This window comes from Somniosus microcephalus, chromosome 24 (genome assembly GCF_052327205.1).
Source record: "Somniosus microcephalus isolate GS21.2 chromosome 24, FLI_Smic_1.0, whole genome shotgun sequence".
Taxonomy (NCBI): domain Eukaryota; kingdom Metazoa; phylum Chordata; class Chondrichthyes; order Squaliformes; family Somniosidae; genus Somniosus; species Somniosus microcephalus.
Genome location: NC_141010.1, coordinates 36269815 through 36282176, shown reverse-complemented (window position 1 = coordinate 36282176; position 12362 = coordinate 36269815). Strand labels below are relative to the sequence as shown.

At 44.4% G+C, this 12362-nt stretch overlaps 1 protein-coding gene across 1 annotated transcript in view; it reads left to right on the top strand.

The window, feature by feature from the left end:
- Nucleotides 1-7193: 7193 nt before the first annotated feature.
- The window catches only part of LOC147101236 (ORM1-like protein 3), a 64677-nt gene continuing 59508 nt past the window's right edge, over nt 7194-12362 (top strand). The window contains exon 1 of the mRNA XM_085966507.1: nt 7194-7378. The gene's annotated coding sequence lies outside the window, so the exon portion shown is untranslated. The remainder of the gene's footprint in view (nt 7379-12362) is intronic.

Here is a 12362-nt window from a genome sequence, read left to right as displayed (position 1 = left end):
ATCACTTTTGTTAAGGCAAGCTTAAGTGGGCTAAGATGTTGTGGCTCGACTTACCATTACTAATGGTAGCCCCATATTCATTCCTGAAACTACTTCATTGCTGTCTTTCCTGAATCTATCACTTATTGGTGCCTTTAGCAAGCCTGAACTTACTGCTGCCTACTCTGACAAACTGCACTGTTAATGCTTAGGATGAATATGAATCCAAAATGAGCCGATTAATCTGCATTAAGACCAAGTTAATGCTGTTGGGTTTTTTTCTTGCTCCAGTTTGCTCCCCTCCCATCCCCACTCCTGAAGGTGTTGACCCCTTTCTAGGGTGCATGGATACCATGCATCTGCCAGTACCCTGACCAAATGGTCATCATTGTAGTGCACACTGTTCAGATGTGGGGGGTGGTGGAGGGAGCATCACAGTCCAGCCAATCTTCTCTTCAACCAATGTCTACACATGTATATTTCCAGCACAAGTCACTGGGACAGGAACTCTCGCCAATTTCCCCTTCCATAATCCATTGGCATTGACTCAACTATACAGATAATTAAGAGTCCCCAAGTTATGTGTCTGGTGCAGCAATACTCTAATCATGGGATTATGTATAATACAAACATAAACTGAAATTAATCTTTCTTGGGCCCTGAGGTCTAGTTGCATCAGAGAGCAAGAAATTGGCATTAACGGGCCGTTCAATGTGATGACGTCTTTCGCAAAGCTTTTTCCTGCAAAGGCTGGCATGTAATCAAGAAGGTGGATCATTCGAGTGTGAATCATGGAGATTCCCCTGCAGCTGGTTTCTTTGGTGAACTGGTAAGTACACAGAGTGACGGTATTTCCAGGTTTAATACGAACATTTAGAGATCTTTCTTTATGTGTCAATGCTTCAATTAAGCAACAACCAGTTAAATCTAGAATGGAGAAGTCACTGGCACAATGGCGTTTATAAGTTAGCAGTGAAGTTTCGGCTACAGTCCACTTGTGTGAACATTGGGTGAAGATTGGATGGTGTTGGTAAGCTGCTGTGTGTACAATAAAAAGAAGAAAAGCAGCAAATCTGAAATAAAATCAGAAAATGCACAGCTGCCCCGTCAATATCTGAAAGGAAAAAATGACGGGTTAGTATATCAGCTGTAGATATCATCCGTAAAAGTAAGTTCAGAAAATGTTGGAAATACTGAGCAGGTCAGGCAGCATCTGTAGAGAGAGAAATAGGGTTAACGGGTCATCGACCTGAAACCATGGGGGGAATTTTGCCAGCCCTGGGGTGGCGGATTTGGAGGTGGGACTGCTGGGAAAATGGCAGAAACTGGGAGCAGGTACCGAACCCGCTCCCAACCCGCCTCTGTGCCATCTTCCTGGGAGGCGGGTCCCTGACTCGCGCAGGGACTCGTCTCCTTGAGACGGAAAGGGGATTACAGCCACTTAACTGCCTGTTAACAGGTAGTTAAGAGGCAGTTAAGAGGCTTATCCCCATTTTACCAACACAAGTGCGGGCTTCCCGACGTCGGGAAACCCCACCAGGGTCTGCGGGGGTGAGAGGGGTCAAAAGGTGCGCTGTGGAGGTGAGAGATGGGTGCAAGTGTGGAGAGGTAATTATGGCAGGTGAGTGAAAAGTGTTAGAAAAAGTTTCCTTACCTTTGTTTCTTCCTGCAGGCTTCAACCTTTGGGGATCCGAAGGCTCCTCATCTCCACGGCAGAGATGACGGAATGGCTGCTGCATTCTCCGATGCAACAGCCGTCTGATTTCTGCTCAGGAAAGAGGTTTGGTGAGTCTTGAGTACAAAGACTCACCAAGGAACAGATTGTCAGTGTTTGACAGCTTCTCAAAGCTGTCAAACGATGACAATTCATCTGTCAAGATGAAACGTCATACGCTGACGTTCTCTGTCACCGGCTTTCCCTTAATTGGCCAGCTAAGCCCGTGGGTTGGCTGGATGTCATTGGGGGCGGGACTGAAACCCGACAACCAGCAGTCCCGCCCCCAACGCGTCCCCATTGATAAAATCCAGCCCGTTAACTCTGTTTATCTCTTTGCGGACGCTGCCTGACCTGCTGAGTATTTCCAGCATTTTCCATTTTTATTTCAGATTTCCAGCAGCCGCAGTATTTTGCTTTTGTATAAATGTCATTGAAGGGTCCACGTTCAACACATTCGCCCATCTTTTCTCTCTTTGGATATTGACGGGCCTGCCGTGTATTTCCAGCGTTTTCTGATTTCATTTCTGCTGGATGGACTGTTTTGTAAAGGCTGTTGATGAGTGAGAGGGAACATCTACGAGTGTCTCCTTCCTTTATTGGGAGGGCACAACTAAAAATGTAGGAACAGGTGGTCGACACAAACTGAGATCACCTAAAGCAATAAACATTATTAAAATTAATATAAAACAACTCAGATAACGCTGCAGCATCTAACGTTTCCAACCATGACAAAATGATATTCCATTTTCTGTGGCCTGTGGGAAATACAATACAACATTTCCACAGACTGACCGGTGTAATATTTCACCAAGGTGGCCCAATTTTTCAAGAACTGCCAATTGGAAGATAAGTAGCAGCATCAGGAAATATAGCATCTCAATACCATTCTGGAGTCTATTTTCTGATAATGTTTGCATATAATAACATATAAACGTCAGGGGTGACATAACTTGCAAGACCATGGAAACGTGTGCAGATGCATTTATTTTAAACAGAAACAGTCATCAAAATAGGTCCCTATTTAAAACCAAGAGTGATTCGCTTTTGCAATGACTGATACTTAACAGCTTGCAAAAATCAGAGCTGTCAACATTGAGCAAGTATCAGGAGTGAGAGATGTTTGCAAATCTATTGAATGGTTTCCCACATTCCAACAGTGACTACACTTCAAAAGTACTTCATTGGCTATAAAGCGCGTTGAGATGTCCGGTGGTTGTGAAAGGCACTATATAAATGCAAGTCTTTCTTTCTTTCTTTTGCTCGACTACAAAAAACCATATATTGGACTTGTCATGTTAGGCCTTTGAGCAAGAAACTGCATTTTTTAAATATTTCTGTGCGGGACCATTTGCAAATATTGACAAACTCCCAGGGATCCAGGTGCTGTCTCTGGGAAGATGGTGTTAGCTACTCAAAGGAAAGCAGAGCTATCATTGCAGAAAATACTTTTTTTTTTAAGCGTATAGCAAGAGAAGTACAGGAAACTTTGGTTTATCTGGAGGTTGTATGTCCGGAAACCTCGATCTAACGGCAGAAATCAGCAGCCGTTTTGTTAGGTTTCTTCTTTTTTTTTCTTCTCCTAGCATTTTTTTAAACAGTCAGTCTCTGGAAAGCCTCTCTGAAGCTGTTGCTAAGCTACAGAGACGCTTCCAAGGTACGGGCCGACTGTTTACAAGCTGTTGCTAAGCAACAGTGTTTGTTGTCAGATACGGAGATGAAAACCTCCGTATCCTTCAACATTAGCGCTGGTCTGTCCGGAAGTTTTCTTAGATCGGCATCACGCCGGTCCCGTCGGTGCCGGATATCGCGAAGTTTCCTGTAACATGCTATCAATTCAACAAGCATAGAAATCTAATGACAGACGAACAGCAATCTGATGACCCTGTCGACCCTCTTGGATCTGCTCATGGAGCCCTTAGGAGCTGGGAAACTATGAATTACACAAACTATTACATTAACAACAACAACTTGTATTTATATGGCGCCTTTTAATGTAGTAAAACATCTCATGGCGCTTCACAGGAGTATTATAAGACAAAAAATTTGACACCGAGCCATATAAGGAGAAATTAGGGCAGATGACGAAAAGCTTGGTCAAAGAGGTAGGTTTTACGGAGCGTCTTAAAGGGGGAAAGAGAGGTAGCGAGGCGGAAAGGTTTAGGCAGGGAATTCCAGAGCTTAGGGCCTAGGCAACAACAGGCACAGCCACCAATGGTTGCTCAAGAGGGCAGAATTAGAGGAGCGCAGATATCTCGGGGGGGGGGGGGGGTGGTGGTTGCGGGGGGTTGTGGGGCTGAAGGAGATTACAGAGATAGGAAGGGGCGAGGCCATGGAGGGATTTGTAAACAAGGATGAGAATTTTGAAATCGAGCCGTTGCTTAACCGGGAGCCAGTGTCGGCCAGCGAGCACAGGGGTGATGGGTGAACGGGACTTGGTGCGAGTTAGGACACGGGCAGCAGAGTTTTGGATGACTTCAGGTTTTCATAGGGTGGAAAGTGGGAGGCCAGCCAGGAGTGCGTTGAAATAGTCAAGTCTCAAGGTAACAAAGGCATGGATGAGGGTTTCAGCAGCGGATGAGCTGAGGCGAGAGCGGAGACGGGCGATGTTACGGAGGTGGAAATAGGCGGTCTTTGTTATGCTGCGGATATGTAGTCAGAAGCTCATTTCAAGGTCAAATATGACACCAAGGTTGTGAACAGTGTGGTTCAGCCTGAGACAGATGTTAGGGAGAGGGATGGAGTCAGTGGCTAGGGAACGGAGTTTGTGGCGGGGACCGGAAACAATGGCTTTGATCTTTCCAATATTTAATTGGAGAAAATTTTTGCTCATCCAGAACTGGATGTCAGACAAGCAGTCTAACAATTTAGAGACCGTGGAGGGGTCGAGAGAAGTGGTGGTGAGGTAGAGTTAAGGTACTCATTATGTTTTTTGCTTTTTACCTCATATATTTTTCTTATATTCAGTGCCAGAGATCAATCACATAAGCAAGCCCTCAATTCCTTCAAATTTGTCTGTTTCTTTACCTGCCCAATATCTAATGAATTGTAATGAGCCAAGGGGTTGAATAGAAACCTTATCACTGCATTTCAGCTTGATGGATATGTCACATGATCTTGACTTGGGAAAGCAGTAGAATATTCTATTGGACCATGGTTTAGGCTATAAACTACTGACTGAATCTATTAACATTAAATAGATAAGAAAATAGTAGCATGGATAATTAGTAGATTTAAAGTAACATTCAATATAAAATCAAACCTAAAATCAGAGCTCTGAACATAACCTTATGCAGGAATTTTGCTGACTAACCCTCCATGGCGACTCCTGTCTCTCTCTTTAATGGCTTCAGAACTATTGACTGTAAGCAAGTCAGCCTGACATATTTTCCAAATCCTTTGAATATAGAGCCGAACAAAGGAAATTAAAAATGTATCTGTCAAACTCAAATGGAGATGCCAGTCAAACCATGGATACACAAAGGTTAATGCAGGGTTCCAATCTTAAGTATTAACATAATTGGTTTGGACAAAGGCATTAATGGAACTATTTGTAAATTTGCAGATGTCACAAAAATGTGCATGGGATAAATAATTTTTTATCAAATTAATAGGTTGTAGAACTATTTAAATAAGTTGGGGATATTGTGTGGCAAATGTCATTCAACAGGGACAAGTACAATATCATGCTTTAGGATGGGGAAAATCCAGACATGTGTATTTGTTAAAGACAAGGACCTGGGGTAATAGTTGAAAATTAATTAAAAGTGCATAAGCAGTATATGGAAGTCCAATAGTGTTTTAGTATATATTGAGAAGACTATTGAGTGTGTGAAGAGAGCAATATAGGCTGTAGAAAGCTTTGGTATGTTCGTACTTGTCGCATTGGTTCCCACATATGGTGAAAGATATTGAGGCTCTGGAGAATGTGCAGAGGAGGGCTACCTGATTAATACCTGGCCTTATGACTCTCAATTGCCTCGCAGCGCCAGAGACCCGGGTTCGAATCCGGCCTCGGGTGACTGTCTGTGTGGAGTTTGCACATTCTCCCCATGTTTGCGTGGGTTTTCTCCGGGTGCTCCGGTTTCCTCCCACAGTCCAAAGATGTGCGGGTTAGGTTGATTGGCTATGATAAATTGACCCTTAGTGTTAGGGGGATTAAATACGTGGGGTTACAGGGATAGGGTGGAATATGTGTTGGTGTGGGGGTTAGGGGGATCGGGTGGGATATGTGTCGGTGCAGGCTCGATGGGCCAAAATGGCCTCTATCTGCACTGTGGGATTTCTGTGATTCTGTGAAAGACCCTTAGAATTAGGGCTATTTACTTTAGAGAAACACAGACCTAGAGAAACCACTTCGAAGAACAGTGGTAAGGAGGTGAGGAGCACACAAGATTGGGAACAGCAGCAGGAAGTTGAGGAGCCGGTCCAACCCAGTCCAGTAAAGGATGAGAGAGGAGTTCTGAAAGATGTAGGAGCTTTGAAGGATCAGACTCTGTTGTGATGCCCAGTCGAATAGCTTACTGAGACTTACTATCTAGGCTCACACACGAAGAATGGCAACTCATAGAGTTACGTACCAGACTCCCAAAACAAGCGCTCTACTCGGAGCTCCGGCACGGCAAGAGAGCCCCAGGTGGCCAAAGAAACGCTTCAAGGACACCCTCAAAGCCTCCTTGAAAAAGTGTAACATCCCCACCGACACCTGGGAATCCCTGGCCCAAGACCGCACAAAGTGGAGACGCATCCGGGAAGGCGCCGAACACCTCGAGTCTTTTTGCCGGGAGCAAGCGGAAGCCAAGTGCAGGCAGCGCAAGGAGCGCACGTCAACCCAAGCACCCCACCCACCCGCCTCTTCAACCACCGTCTGCCCCACCTGTGACAGAGACTGTAGGTCCCACATTGGACTCATCAGTCACCTGCAAACTCATTTTTAATGTGAATGCAAGTTATCCTCAGTTCCGAGGGACTGCCTAAGAGAAGAGACAGCATAGAAACAGGCCATTTGCTTCTCCTCCACCCTTCTTCACCTAACCCTATCAGCATATCCTGCTATTCCTTTCTCCCTCTAGCTATTGGTCTCAACTGCTCCTGGTGGTAGTGCCTTCCACATTCTTGCCACTTTTTAAAAATTTAAATGGTAATGAGTTCTTGCCGCTCTTTGGGTCAGGAAATTTGGATTTATTAGTGACTGTTATATTTATGGCCTCCCCCAAGTACTTGGGCGAGGCATTGAAGGCCAGCAGCACCTGTGGAACTGCACCCCAGCAGAAAAAAAACAGTCAGTGGCTTCAGGGGAGGACATGGGGAGAAAATTCAAAGGACATTTCTGCTTTTTGCAGAGAGCAAGAGGAAGGAAAAGAAATCCTCGCGTGTGCTGGCAACCTCCCACCACAGAGGGGCAGTGCGCTGGCTGGCGGGTTCGGCAGCGGGCGTCATCGCGCAATGACATCACAGAGGGGGGACGTTAGGAGAATGGGGGCGGGGTGGCGAGCCACAGAGACACAGGGCAGAGGGAGGGAGACCGGCGGAGACCCAGGCTGAGCTTCAACAGAAAACAAGTAGCGAGAGCGGGGGGGAAGAGAGTGAGACAGAGGGGGGGAAAAAAAAGAAGAGGCTGACAGGAGCCAACGTCCGGGCCTCAGGGGAGCATCCCGTGTCAACACATTTACAGCCCAGCTCCAGGTAAGAGACGGCAGGAGCTGAGCGCCGCGGTTGTCAGGGGCAGGTTGTCAATTAAAGTAACAGGCCCTGAGGGGGAGGGGGGCAGGCTGACCGACCGACACTCGCTCAGTGCCAGCTAGCACCCACACCCCAGCTTTCAATAAAGAACGGATCTGCCGCAGACAGAGAGGGCCCAGTTATTTTGGGGGAGAGATGAAAAGAACCAAACCTGGTTGAGCAGGAATTTTAAGGATGGGCAGCTTAACTTCATTATTTTTCCTTTTTAAAAAAAAAAAATGTCTCAAAGCATCAAGACTTTGCAGTGAGTATATTAGCAATGTGAGTGATGCCTTACTAGAGAGTCCATGAGATTACTCATTTGCATTATATTTGTTACTAAAATAGATAGAGCCATCATTCTTTTGAAATTGTTACTTTTGTGTGAGAGGGTGTTTTGCTTATCTCAGGTCAGTACTTTAAAGTTGCCGTGCGCTGGAAATGGCAGCCTTGCTGCCACTGGAATTTCTCTCAGGAATTGGATTGCAGATAAATGAAGAATTTTGGTTCAACCCCAAAATAGCTGCTTTCTGCCAGCAGCAGCAAAAAAAAAACAAGCATCGAGTTTCTCAATCGAGTGGCTGGAAATAAAATCGTACTTGCGCTTCCCAAGTGTTAGATGGTTGAGCCTTTATCTCCAGCCGTGGCATTGAGAACCCAGTGAATCCTGTTAATGGGGAGGTTAGTGGTTCATATATCCTGGCTGAATTGTTAACTACACTGGACATGGAAAATATTCTGAATGATCTTGGTGCTGAATTTTGAGAAATTTGATTACTGTGGAAGAGAGGGATTTATTATAGAATCATAGAATGATGCAGCACACAGAGGCTATTTGGCCTATGGTGTCTGTGCCAACTATTTGAAAGAGCTATTCAATTAATCCTACTTCCCTGTTCTTTTCCCCATAGCCCTGCACATTTTTCCACTTCAAGTATTTATCCAATTCCCTTTTGAAAGTTATTGTTGAATCTGCTTCCACCATCTTTTCAGTGCATTCCAGATCACAACTTGCTGTGTCATTTCTATCCCTTCATATTGCCTCTGGTTCTTTTGCCAATTAAGAGTAGAACATGTCGACATATGATGGACTCTGAGCTGTGGCTCGTGCCAGATCAGAGATTGGCTTTTTCTGCCTTGCACTTGAGCTTTGAAGGTTTATAGCTCGGATGGTGACATGTCTTGTTTGGTTCAGATTGTTGTGGTGAGTTTTGGTGTGAAAAGCATGCTGAACTGAGCTAATAACTGAATCAATACCAGACTGTAGAGTAATCATTTTTTAATTTTAAAATACTGCCACTACTGCTCGAGAGGTTGAGAGATCAATGACCTTTCTCATTTGTATGAATCTTTTGACTGGAGGGCTTGCAGTGCATTTTCCCCATCCCAGCTCTCCTCAAGGTGCTGATTCCTATTGGGGTATCTTTCCACTGGTGCTCTCTTGACATTACATTTCGGTGTCATTCTTAATGTGTGATCAGATAGTGTTGACAGGATAATTGATTATGAAGAACATTGCAGCCGCGTCTGACCCTTTCCTCGCAGGTTCATTTTGCAACAAGGCCCACTGGGTAGAGATCAGGAGTGAGAACCTTAGCAGATTGATCTGTGTCTATCCCAGTAAAGAGAAATTGGAATGCCCCAACTGTTGCCTAGCCTCCGACCGAGAATGAATTTAACCTGCCAGAGATTGTGTGTATGTGGATGTTGGGTCAGGACAGGTTTAAGCTTGACAATGATGCCCTGTATGGTTGAATAGCCTGTTGACATAGACTGTCTTGCCTCAGTTATAAAGAATGACTCTTGCACGTCATGCAAATCAGCTGCTGGCAGCTGTAGAACTGTATTTTACTTAGTCCGTTATCTATTGACATTTTCGGCATAATTATCTCTCCTGACCTTAAATAACACACTCCTATCTCTTTTTAAAGCTCCCTCCAAGAAGCTAGTTACCTCATTTATTTAGCACAACTCGCATATAAGAACATTACATACATAGGATTACATAGGATGTACAGCACAGAAACAGGCCATTCGGCCCAACCAGTCCATGCCGGCGTTTATGCTCCACTCGAGCCTCCTCCCGTCTTTCCTCGTCTAACCCTATCAGCATAACCCTCTATTCCCTTCTCCCTCATATGCTTATCTAGCCTCCCCTTAAATGCATCTGTACAATTCGCTTCAACCACTTCCTGTGGTAGCGAGTTCCACATTCTCACCACTCTCTGGGTAAAGAAGTTTCTTCTGAATTCCCTATTTTATTTCTTGGTGACTTTCTTATATTGATGGCCTCTAGTTTTGCTCTTCCCCACAAGTGGAAACATTCTCTCTCTGGTTAATCTATCAAAACCTTTCATAATTTTAAAGATCTTTATTAGGTCACCCCTCAGCCTTCTCTTTTCAACAGAAGAGAGACCCAGCCTGTTCATCCTTTCCTGGTGGGTATAACCTCGCATTTCTGGTATCATCCTTGTAAATCTAAACATTCCACAGTCCTTTACAAGGAGTGAGGTGGACACTGAGCAAAAAGTAAAGGAATGATGTGGTCAAAATGCGAGGTTTCTAAACTGGCCAAAGTCCCCCTCCAATAATCCCTCCTGGAAATGGGTGACTGTTTGTATCCCATGAGGACTCGATCAGGCTCGTCACTGATGCTTGCCTTGATTGAGTAACTTGCTGATTTGCCCTATCCAGACTCTTGTGTGAATGGTGACTTGTGTGTGGCATCAGTGGGGTGCCAGAACATGTGGAACCGCACCCCAGAAGAGTGACTACCTTGAGGAAAGGAGCCGAGCAAACGGGGGAGTGGAGGATGGAAGAGGAGGAGGGGAGACCTTGTAGGCTCATCTGCTTCACATAACACTTTTATTTTTCTATTTTCTCTCCCCCCCCCCCCCCCACCCCAGAAGAAAGTAAGCTCGTTTTTGTTGCTGTTTCAGCTTGTCTAACTTGGCGATGGGGCCACTCACAAACACTACTGTTGTGTAACGTGCACTTACACTACTGGCTGCAAACACTCAAATGTCATTGGAAAGAAACTGGGTATTACTTTTTTCCACTATCACTATAAAACATGCTGCAAAATTAGATTAACATAGATTAATGGGTGTTAATTATAAGTGAAATTTTCTGTTTGAGCACATTTCAGTGTAAAATCTATACATCAAGACGCCCTGCAGTTTGTTTGAATATTGTACTGGGTATATTTTTTTCAGCTATAACTTACATTTTATGTATACTAGGTCATTTGTTTTGCTAGTGAGACTGTGCTATAGTTCAGTGTTTTTTTGTTATCAAGCACTTAGCAAAGGCCTGTAGTGCAAGACATTACCAAGGTTGAGAAGAGTATGGGAGAGATTGAGAGAAATCCAGGAGTAACTAGGTGCTGCAAGCTAGGGTTTGAGGGAAGTAAAAAAAAGTTCCATAGTTTTGAGGTCCTGGGAACTGTTTTTCCGCGAGTCTGGATTGTGCTTGTGTGGGCACTTTCTCACTGATAATGAGATTGCACACTCAGCAAATCTGCCTATTAGTCTGGTCAGAATGCCTCTTCCACTCCTGGCAAAATGCTTCCATTTGCTTTGAATCAGATAAAGTACTGGCACAAAGAATAGCCAGGGGAAAAATAATCTGAAAGTAAAAGTATTGACAATGCTGGGATTCAGAATCTATGGTGCATTACTGTGCTGTATCGGACCCACAATGACCTCCGAGTCTGTTTCTTTGACCACTGTTCTGACTTGCTGAACTTGTTTTGAGGGCTTTTGTGCCAAAATGAAACTTCATAGTGATTGAAGCCACAATCCTGCCCTTCATGGTGACATTAGCGTTCTCCAATACTGTCCTAGCCTGGGCATTGATTTTTGAACAGCAATAATAGATGACGGTTCCACACTACCAGGGAATTTACGATTATTGGTGGATTAAAGGATTCGTCCTTCAGGTCAATTTGCGTGTCATTAATTTCTTAGTTCAGTACTGAAAGCTATTTGTGGGGGTTGCTGTTTCAGTGTGTTCTGCAGTTCCTTGTCATCTTTATTGCAGCTGCTCTTGAGGCGGAAGGTGTATGCTGCAGAATTTCTGGCAGCCGTTGTGGTTTGCTTTATCGCAGCCAACTAAGGCACTCTTTGTGGGGCTAAATAATCCTGTCCACCTCAGGGGTATTCTCATTAAAGGGCCTACTGGAAAAAAAGTGACATTGCCAGCCCTTGTATCAATGTCAAGCAAAAGCAAGGCTGCACTTTCAGGAGAGGAGTGCAGTTACAGTACAAGGCTGTGTCAATAAATAAATGATCTTTTAAAGGGATGAGCACATGAATTTTATTAAAGTAAGCATTAACACTCTCTATTTTCCTCTGCTGCTTTAAATATCTCACTGCAGTTTATGAGAAGATATAGTTTCATTAATGTTGTAGTTGGAGATCGCAGGTCCAAAATAAATTGCAGGATGTGATGCAGCATCGGCTCTCTTGATCCATAGGTAGAATCGTTTAAAATCTGGTCAATCGAGGGTGACTTTGAGACTTCACTTACAATGTCTTCCTCACATGTGGCGTGTTCCTATTCCATGTCTGTTTTTAGTCAGCTGAGTCATGGACCATCCATCATGTTCATCTTTTTCACAGAAATAATCTTTGCTTTCCCACTTAAAAAATTGTATCTCTGAATAATTGTGTGGAAGTGTGACAATTAGGCCAGTCACTAAAGGGCTGTTCAAAATATCACCAATTTTCTTCTGCCATTTTTCTCCTCCCCTGCTGCTTTCTGAATGTATTGAATCCTTGCCGGGGACAGTTCCACTGGAGCCAGTTAGCCTTCAGCATGTCGCCAAGTGGCCATTCTTCATCTGTGAGCCTAAAGGTGGGCACTGAGCAGCAATTCAAGATCATCAGAGCTGAGCCCAATTATGTTCTCACCTAATGCCCACATGCACACTTCTGGCAGGAAATCA